Raw genomic sequence first — 8244 nt, forward strand, 5'->3', positions numbered from 1 at the left:
GTCTGAAGGGATGAGGGTAACTTGCTGCTTTTCCTGGTGCTCCAGAGTTGGAGCAAGGATCTGTCTGGAGGAGGAAATGCTGAGCTGTGCCATGCTCTGTGTGGAGAGGAGGGGGTTCCTTGCATTGTCCGTGGGTGTACCAGGTTCATTCCAGAGTGGCACTTCTGGCTGGAGGCATGCCAGGGGACGCAGAGCCACTGCAGAGTCAGCCGCAAGCTCCGTGTGTCTCCCAACTCAGGAGAGCCTGGGGTAGAACTGCCTTGCCCACAGGTGTACAAGCAGTAGTAAGTCCTTATGGTGGCTCCAGAGCGTGAGGGGTCTTCTGAACCTGGTTTTGGAGTCAGCCAAGAATCCAATCACGAACATAGATCTCATAATGACTTTGGGAATTTGGAACTCAGTGCCGGGCGACACCCTCTGTTTCCATTATTATCGACATGATCATTAACTTTGCAATTACATTTATTTGAACACCTACACACCAGGCACTGTGCCAAGTACTTTGTTTCTAATTGTTGCAACCTCTCTATCATCTCCATGTTACAAAAGAGAAAATGAGCCCCAGAGAGGCTAAATAACTTTCTTAAGGCTCAAAGCTAGGAAAAGGCTTGCTTTCTGAGCTCAAAAATCCATTAATGACTCCTCATTACCTAAAGTTGCTGTTTGTATCCGTATTTCAAAGAACACGGGGTGGGGGGGTGCCACTGAGGGACCTCAAGAGCCGTCTCAAGGGCAAGATCTTGTGGAAGTTTCCAAGGTTCCTCCCTGCAGAGCTCATTTTGATGCGGCTTCTCTGATTTCATCTATTTTCAATACCAGTCATCCATGTAAGATTTAATTTCATTTCTTCAGGGCTCTGCTCGGATATTTGAAAAAAAAAATAACAGAAAGAGAGGAAGGGATTGAAGTAGGAAGGGAGGGAGGGAGAAAAAGATTTAAAAAAAAAAAGCCATTGGCTTAAAGAAGAAAATCTAAACTTCTTAATTTTGACATTTCTGGACCTTCAGAAACTTTCCCCGAGACATCATCCCTACTGTAGACACAATCCTTGAACATTTTTGCTCCCATCACACTGGCCAAATTGTTGTTTCTGGAGCTCTCCAATTGTCTATCTGACTCTGTATTTCTTCAGTCTCCCAAGCTCAAGCTGTTTCTTTCTGCCCTGCTTCCTGCTGTTGCACAGCTCTGCCCCCTGAAGACTTCGCCAGACTCCCCTGCCTGGAAGTTATTCAGAAGGGCGGAGGGCTGGAGGGCTGGGGGTGGGTGGGAGGTGCCACTGGCATCTGGTGGGTAAGGGATGCTGCTAAACATTCTATAATGTATAGGACAGGCTCAAATTGTCAGTGGTGCCTAGGGGGGGAAACCCTCCAACAAGGCATGGAAACCAACAAAAATTGAAAAGAAAAAAGTAAAACCATCTTTATTCTCAGATGGCATGATTATTAATGTAGAAGTTCCTAAGGAATTTATAAAACACTATGAGGATTACTTGGTTAATTTATAAGATCATCGGATACAAAGTCAAGATACCAAAAAATTAATTTTATTTTTGGGTACTTGCAGAAAACACTTAGAAAATATTTTTTAATCGTAACAACAAATACATAAAATATTTCAGAATAAATTTAATAAAAGACGTATAAGACCTCTACACTGAAAAGTATAAACATTGCTGAAACAGATAAAAAAAACGTAAATAAATGGAGAGACGTAGAATTTTCCCGGATCAACAGACACAATATTGTTAAGATATCAAGTCCCCCTAAATTAATCTGTACATTAAATACAACCTCAACTACAACATTAATCCTCTTTTTGTAGAATTTGACTCCAATATGAATCCAACATGATTCCACAAACATTTGGAGGACTCACCAATTTTTAAGGTGATTTTAAGACCTATTATAAAGTTACAATAACCAAGATAACATGGAATCATAAGTATAGACAAATTGATGGAACAGATTAGAAAGTTGGGAAATAGACTCATATGTACAGAATCAATTGATTTTTTTACAAAGATTTCAAGGCAATTCAGTAGGAAAGAAAAGTCTTTTAAACAAATGGAGCTGGAAAAACTAGAATAAATATTTGGGGGAAAAATGAACCTCAACCTGTACCTCACACTTTACATAAAAATCAATTCAAGGGGCACCTGGGTGGCTCAGTCATTAAGTGTCTGCCTTTGGCTCAGGTCATGGTCCCAGGGTCCTGGGATCAAGCCCTTCATTGGGGTCCCTACTCTGTGGGAAGCCGCCTCTCCCTCTCCCTCTCCCTCTGCTGGTGTTCCCTCTCTTGCTGTATCGCTCTCTGTCAAATAAATAAATAAAATCTTTAAAAAAAAATTAATTCAAGATGGGTCATAGACCTAAAAGTAAAATCCAAAGTTATAAAGCTTCTAGAAGAAAATGTAAAAGAATATCTTTGGAAATTTGGAAGGTGGAAATTTCTTTGAGGTGATCCAAAAAGCACTAACTGTATAAGAAAAAGAGATAGAGGGGCGCCTGGGTGGCTCAGACGGTTAAGCGTCTGCCTTCAGCTCAGGTCATAATCCTAGGGTCCTGGGATCGAGCCCCGCATCGGGCTCCCTGCTCCACGGGAGGCCTGCTTCTCCCTCTCCCACTCTCCCTGCTTGTGTTCCCTCTCACTGTCTCTCTCTCTCTCTGTGTCAAATAAATAAAATCTTAAGAAAAGAGAAAGAGATAGAGTTGAATTTCATCAAAATTGAAAACTTTTACTCATTTGAAGACACTATTAAGAAGATGAACAGACAAACCATAGACTAGGAGAAAATATTCATTCATATATATATATATATATATATATATATATATGAATGTATATATTTGATGTAGGTGACACCTGCATCAAAATCAACTGGGATATGAATATATATATATATATATATATATATATATATATATATATCTGACAAAGGACCTGTATCCAGACTATATATACCAAAAAAAAAGCAACCCAACTAAAAAATGGGCAAATCATTTGAATAAACAATTCACACCCTAAAATGAGCATTAATCCAAGGGGAAATTAGCACTCATAAAAATGACTGTTTTATACTCCTTACCTCTGTTACTGCCTACCACAAGCAAGAAGTCTCACAACTTCACTGTCAAAGGACGATGGGCTATAATACTTAAACTATGGGGGAAATCAAAGATATGACTCCTCTAGGCTTGGATGTTGTTGATCCAAGTGAAGAGAAAGACAAAATTGAAAATTCTATTCTACATGCGGTAGTCTTGACTTCTGGTAAACCATGACAATTGAGCACAAATATTTATCTCTACACTCTCCCTCCCAAATCCACTAAACCAACAATAATGGAATAAAAATATCCTAAAGCCACAATAAAAGAAAAGAGAATAGATGACAGGAGATGAGGAATGTCAGCAAGTTTTTCGAAGCTAAAAAGATGGTGGGTAAGTGGTAACTGACTCCGGCAGAGCAGAGAAAGCTGAAATGTAAGCGTCTGAGACACACACAGGGAGATACTGAAAGGAAGCAAACTATTTCATTTAGCAGAACCATGGAGAGTCTCAGGAATTGGATTCAAACAGTTACTTTGGAAGGTGAAGCTGAGAAATGAGAAGAGAAATAAGAAAAACATGTATCAGGAGCATATCAACTCCCAGGTATCTGCAATGTTCCTTCATAGCCTGCTGAGTACCGCTGTCCACCCCAGCAGGGGCAGGAGGTATATTCTCCAAGGAAGTTGCATCAGAGAGTTTATGGGATCAAGTAGATCAGGTACTGCTTGGATAGAAGATGGTGTAGGTGACACCTGCAACAAAATCAACTGGGATATAAATTTAAGGTGTGTTAGAAGGATAAGGAGATAATGTTTTTTCAAGTTGAATGTCTTTTTGTCTTTCTCTTTACTGAATATAACCTTTGCCCTATTGTGTACCGGGCATTTATTGCCAATGGTAAAATTCGATTTCAAGCTTTTAAGCAAAATTTAGAAACCTAGAAAACTTGTATCTGCACAGTAAGTGGCAGTTTCCAAATACTTAAAGACTTTTCTGATTAGACTGGTAAAACCAGTGTGTTTGTTTAATATTGTATAATGAGAAAATGCCAACATTTGGAAGATCCATGTATCTCAGTGAACCAACCTTTTCCCAATGACCAATACACCATGTTATAAAATTATGAATGGGTAAAAGATCCACTGAAAATCCGAAATAGAAAAAGACTTTTAATGTAATAAAGTAAGAAGACTTCATTGACATAATTTCAGTTTCCACATTATAACTAATCTTTAGAAAACTGCCACTTATCAAGTTTGGGTACAGTATCAAGAATATCACAATTATATGAAAAGGCTACTAAAGTACTCTTTCCTTTCCAACTACATATTTTTGTCAGGCCAGACTTTGTTTGCATACTTGCACCAAAATAACATAAAGCAATTGCTTGAATGAAGAAGTAGATATGACAATCTAACTGTCTTCTAGTAAGCCAGACATTTAAAAAAATTTCCAAAAGTGAAAAATAATGCCACTCATTTTTTTGGTTTAGAAAACAATTATTTTTCATTAAATATGTTATTTATGTTAACATAATGGGTTTATTATTGTTGCTATAAATAAATTAAGTTTTTCAAAATTTCTCAGCTTGGATTTTTCATACTACAAATATCAATAGACACAATCCACAAAATCAAAAGCTCTTTGAGGTCCTCAATAATTTTGAAGATATAAGGGATCCTGAAACCAAAAAGTTTGAGAAATGCTTCTCTAGGAGATCTCTTATATATCCTGGAAGTGGTCTAGGCTCTAATCATGTGTCAGCTAGTAGGATGCAGTGAGGAGAACATAAATCAATTCAAGGATATATACATCCTAGAATATATATATTATAGAATTGTAATATAATTATATATTCTAAGTATATATAGTATCAATTTATATATCTTATAATTTATACTATATTATATATAATTATACATTATATATTGTATTATAATATATATAATATATAGTTTTTACCCAGAATATATAATTAGAATATATATAATATATAACTAGAATATATATATAATTCTATCTATAATACATATATTCTAGGATGTATATATCCTTGAATTGATGCTATGTTCTCCTCACTGCATACTATTAGCTGGTACATGATTCTGATTTGTCCATTCCTAGTTATACCAGCTTCGATCATTTGATTAAGGTAATGCCTACCAGCTGTCAATTTTCTCCACTATAAATTTACTCTTTTCCCCTTGTATCTTTGAGGCTATGGAAAAAAACCTTCTTTTCATCAAACTTTTCCTTCCATTAAAATGTTAACCTCCATTAAAATTTCTTGCCCAAATAATTACTGTGATGTTTGCCAAAAAGTGATATTTTAATTGCATCCTTTTTTCTACATGAAATACCTGCCATGTTATTGTTAGAAGCATTGTAAGAAGTTTTCTCTTCATTTATCCACCCATTTATTTATTTATATTAAGTATAGACTCAGGGATTCCTATTTAAGTCAGTAGATTATAACTTGTTACTATCATTATTTATTTTGATGCTTGAATTGTCTTAGATTTAGCTATCTACTGTGTCCTTTTCATGTGTCTTTATCATTCTTCGAGTTCTTCCTTACTTTCTGGCACCATATGACCAACAGTGTAATTTCTCTGACCCAGCGCTAGAAATCAGGCACTTCTCCAAGGATCCCAAGTGCTTCTTCATGGTAAGTGTCATTTACAAACCAAGCTGTGGGTGCAGGCATATCTTTTGCTATGGGGGTGTTGCTGCTTCCAGGACTTCTCAGTGGCCAGAGCTAGGAAATACATGAATGCTTGCAGAGAGAGAGACACACATGCACGCATAAACATACAGTTACATATACACCTATATCTATGTTTATGGCCTTTCTATATTGAAAGCTACAAGATTTACTTTAGCTTTCCCACTTTTAATAATTGTAACTTCTTTCTCTAACTTCGAGAAATCTGGTTTCCATTATCCTCAGTATACTTACTTCTATGGTCAGTCCTCATATGAAAGCAACCGACTGCCCTTGCCAAGCTGCCCTACAACTAGGTACACTTTCCTCACAAGAGCCCCGACGTACCTCTGAGATGCTGCACCTTTACCAGATAAGCCTTCCTATCTCAGGCTCTCATCCAACAGGTTTGGGGATGGAGGGAAAATGGCAGGAAGGAAAGGAAGGAGGGAAAGGGGGAGGGAGTTCTTCCATTTAATGTAATTGAATTTATCAATTATTTTCCTTCATGGTTTGGATTTCATTTGCCTAAGAAATCCCTCCCTACTCTAATACACGTCTAACACAGCCTAATACATGTTCTTCTGAAAGTTTTGCGGTTTCGTCTTCCTCGTTGAAATCTTTGCTTGGGATTGATTTTTACTATAGCATGTAGTGAGGGTCCAACTTCTTTCTTCTTTTTCTTTCCTCCTCTTTTTCTTTTTATGATTATGATTACTATTATTTTATAACATGGAAAATATTTGTCCCAATACCGTATATTGAGGTGTATTTCTTCTTCACAAAATATACTTTTTACAACTGTAAAGTGAAAGCAATTTAGTTGGAAAAAGAGCAGAAGAGAAAATTCAGACTATATCATGTCTGAGCCTCAACAGATCACATGCCTTGATCTTCCATTGCCATCATTTCGGGTCATACCATAATGTTTCCTGAGAGCAAAATTCAAATGCTAAACCAAGGTAGGCAATCACATTTCCAACAGAACTAAAGGGTTATTCTGATCGTATTGCCAAGGAACTATTATATATTGAAGCAGAAATAATAAGACCACTTGTAGAATTTGTCATTTGAAGACATCCGTTAACCGTTTGCATGCTACACATTTCCTTTGATTAATATGGTGCTGCACACATGCTTATGGCTGCCCTTTGACATGAACATTTGTCACAGCTGACACTGATGGACACAGAATCATTTCTGACTGGCCAAACTGGCTATGTTGACTCATCAGGATGTAGATCCCCTAATCTTTTTAAAGAAGATAATGCAGCAATACAGAATGTGCTTTGATTAAAACAGTTACAAAAAGATAAGAAACCATCAAAACAAATTTTCCAGTAAAAATAAGTCTCAGAACTAGAGAGTATGCTTATGGGTGAATTAAATGGCTTTAATTCACTTAATGAGGTATAACGTCTAAATGACACCAATAAAGTGTGCCAGAGATCTAACCTATTATAAAATAACTTCTTACTTTTCCTGCATCATGGTATGATAATTATTTAAATTCTTGGAACTACATTTTACCCTATGGAGCCCGTACTCATGTGTTTTGTGAGCAAGAAAGCCACTTTTAAACTAGAGACTGTGGGCTTTTTCCAATATTAATCTTAGAGGTAATTGATACTTTAGATTTGTCAGTTACTAACTCTTCTTTTCCCTTGCCTAGAGACAATATCTGTTACATTTATAGCCAGTGTAAAACAGTGACAGACATAGGATTCCAGAAAATGACACCTTAGAGTTTCCTCAGAGGTGAGTCACCCAGCAGAACCTGGGCAAGGAGTGGAGCTGTCTCCATGAGTTTGGTTACTCATGAAACGCTTCTCTCTTCCGAAGATGAGCTAAGAACTTAGTGGGAGACCCAGATGAGAATGGATACTTTCCACAAGAAAAGACAGAGATTCTGTTTCTCATGGTTAGAAGTAACTGATAGAGATTTGAAACAGGGAGAGGTGGGATCTGGCATCAAAGACAGATAAATAATAACAAGATTAGGACCCAACGTTAACTTGGAATAGTAGGTGAAAAAGCTAAGCTTATTTTGAGGTTCAAATGAACATTAGCAACTCGCTAGCTAGTGAATTTCTGTCAAGTACATCATAAAAGTTGTAGAGAAATGGATGAGGGCTTAGGCTGGATATCTAGGGCTCCAATGTCTTGGAACACATCCTGAATAGAGTTAATAAAATGGTGATGCCCCAAGACAGAAAGCCTGAGGACACACAGACACACTGAGAAATGTCTTCCTCCCCAGAGACCAGTGTTAAGGGCAGAACTAAGGACACAGTGACTGGGCATCTCAGGAGCCAGCCCCAGAGATAATATTTAGAATCTACTTTTGACGAGACTGTTACCATATTTTTAACAGGGCTCATCCAAGTCTTTTTAATTTAGTCTAGCATACACAGAGTAGGACCCCTAACAAGGAGCTCAGGTATAGGGTGGCTAGTTAAGATATATGTAATTAGGTTTAGTAAAATTAGG

This window comes from Zalophus californianus, chromosome 2, assembly GCF_009762305.2.
Source record: "Zalophus californianus isolate mZalCal1 chromosome 2, mZalCal1.pri.v2, whole genome shotgun sequence".
NCBI classification, from domain to species: Eukaryota; Metazoa; Chordata; class Mammalia; order Carnivora; family Otariidae; genus Zalophus; species Zalophus californianus.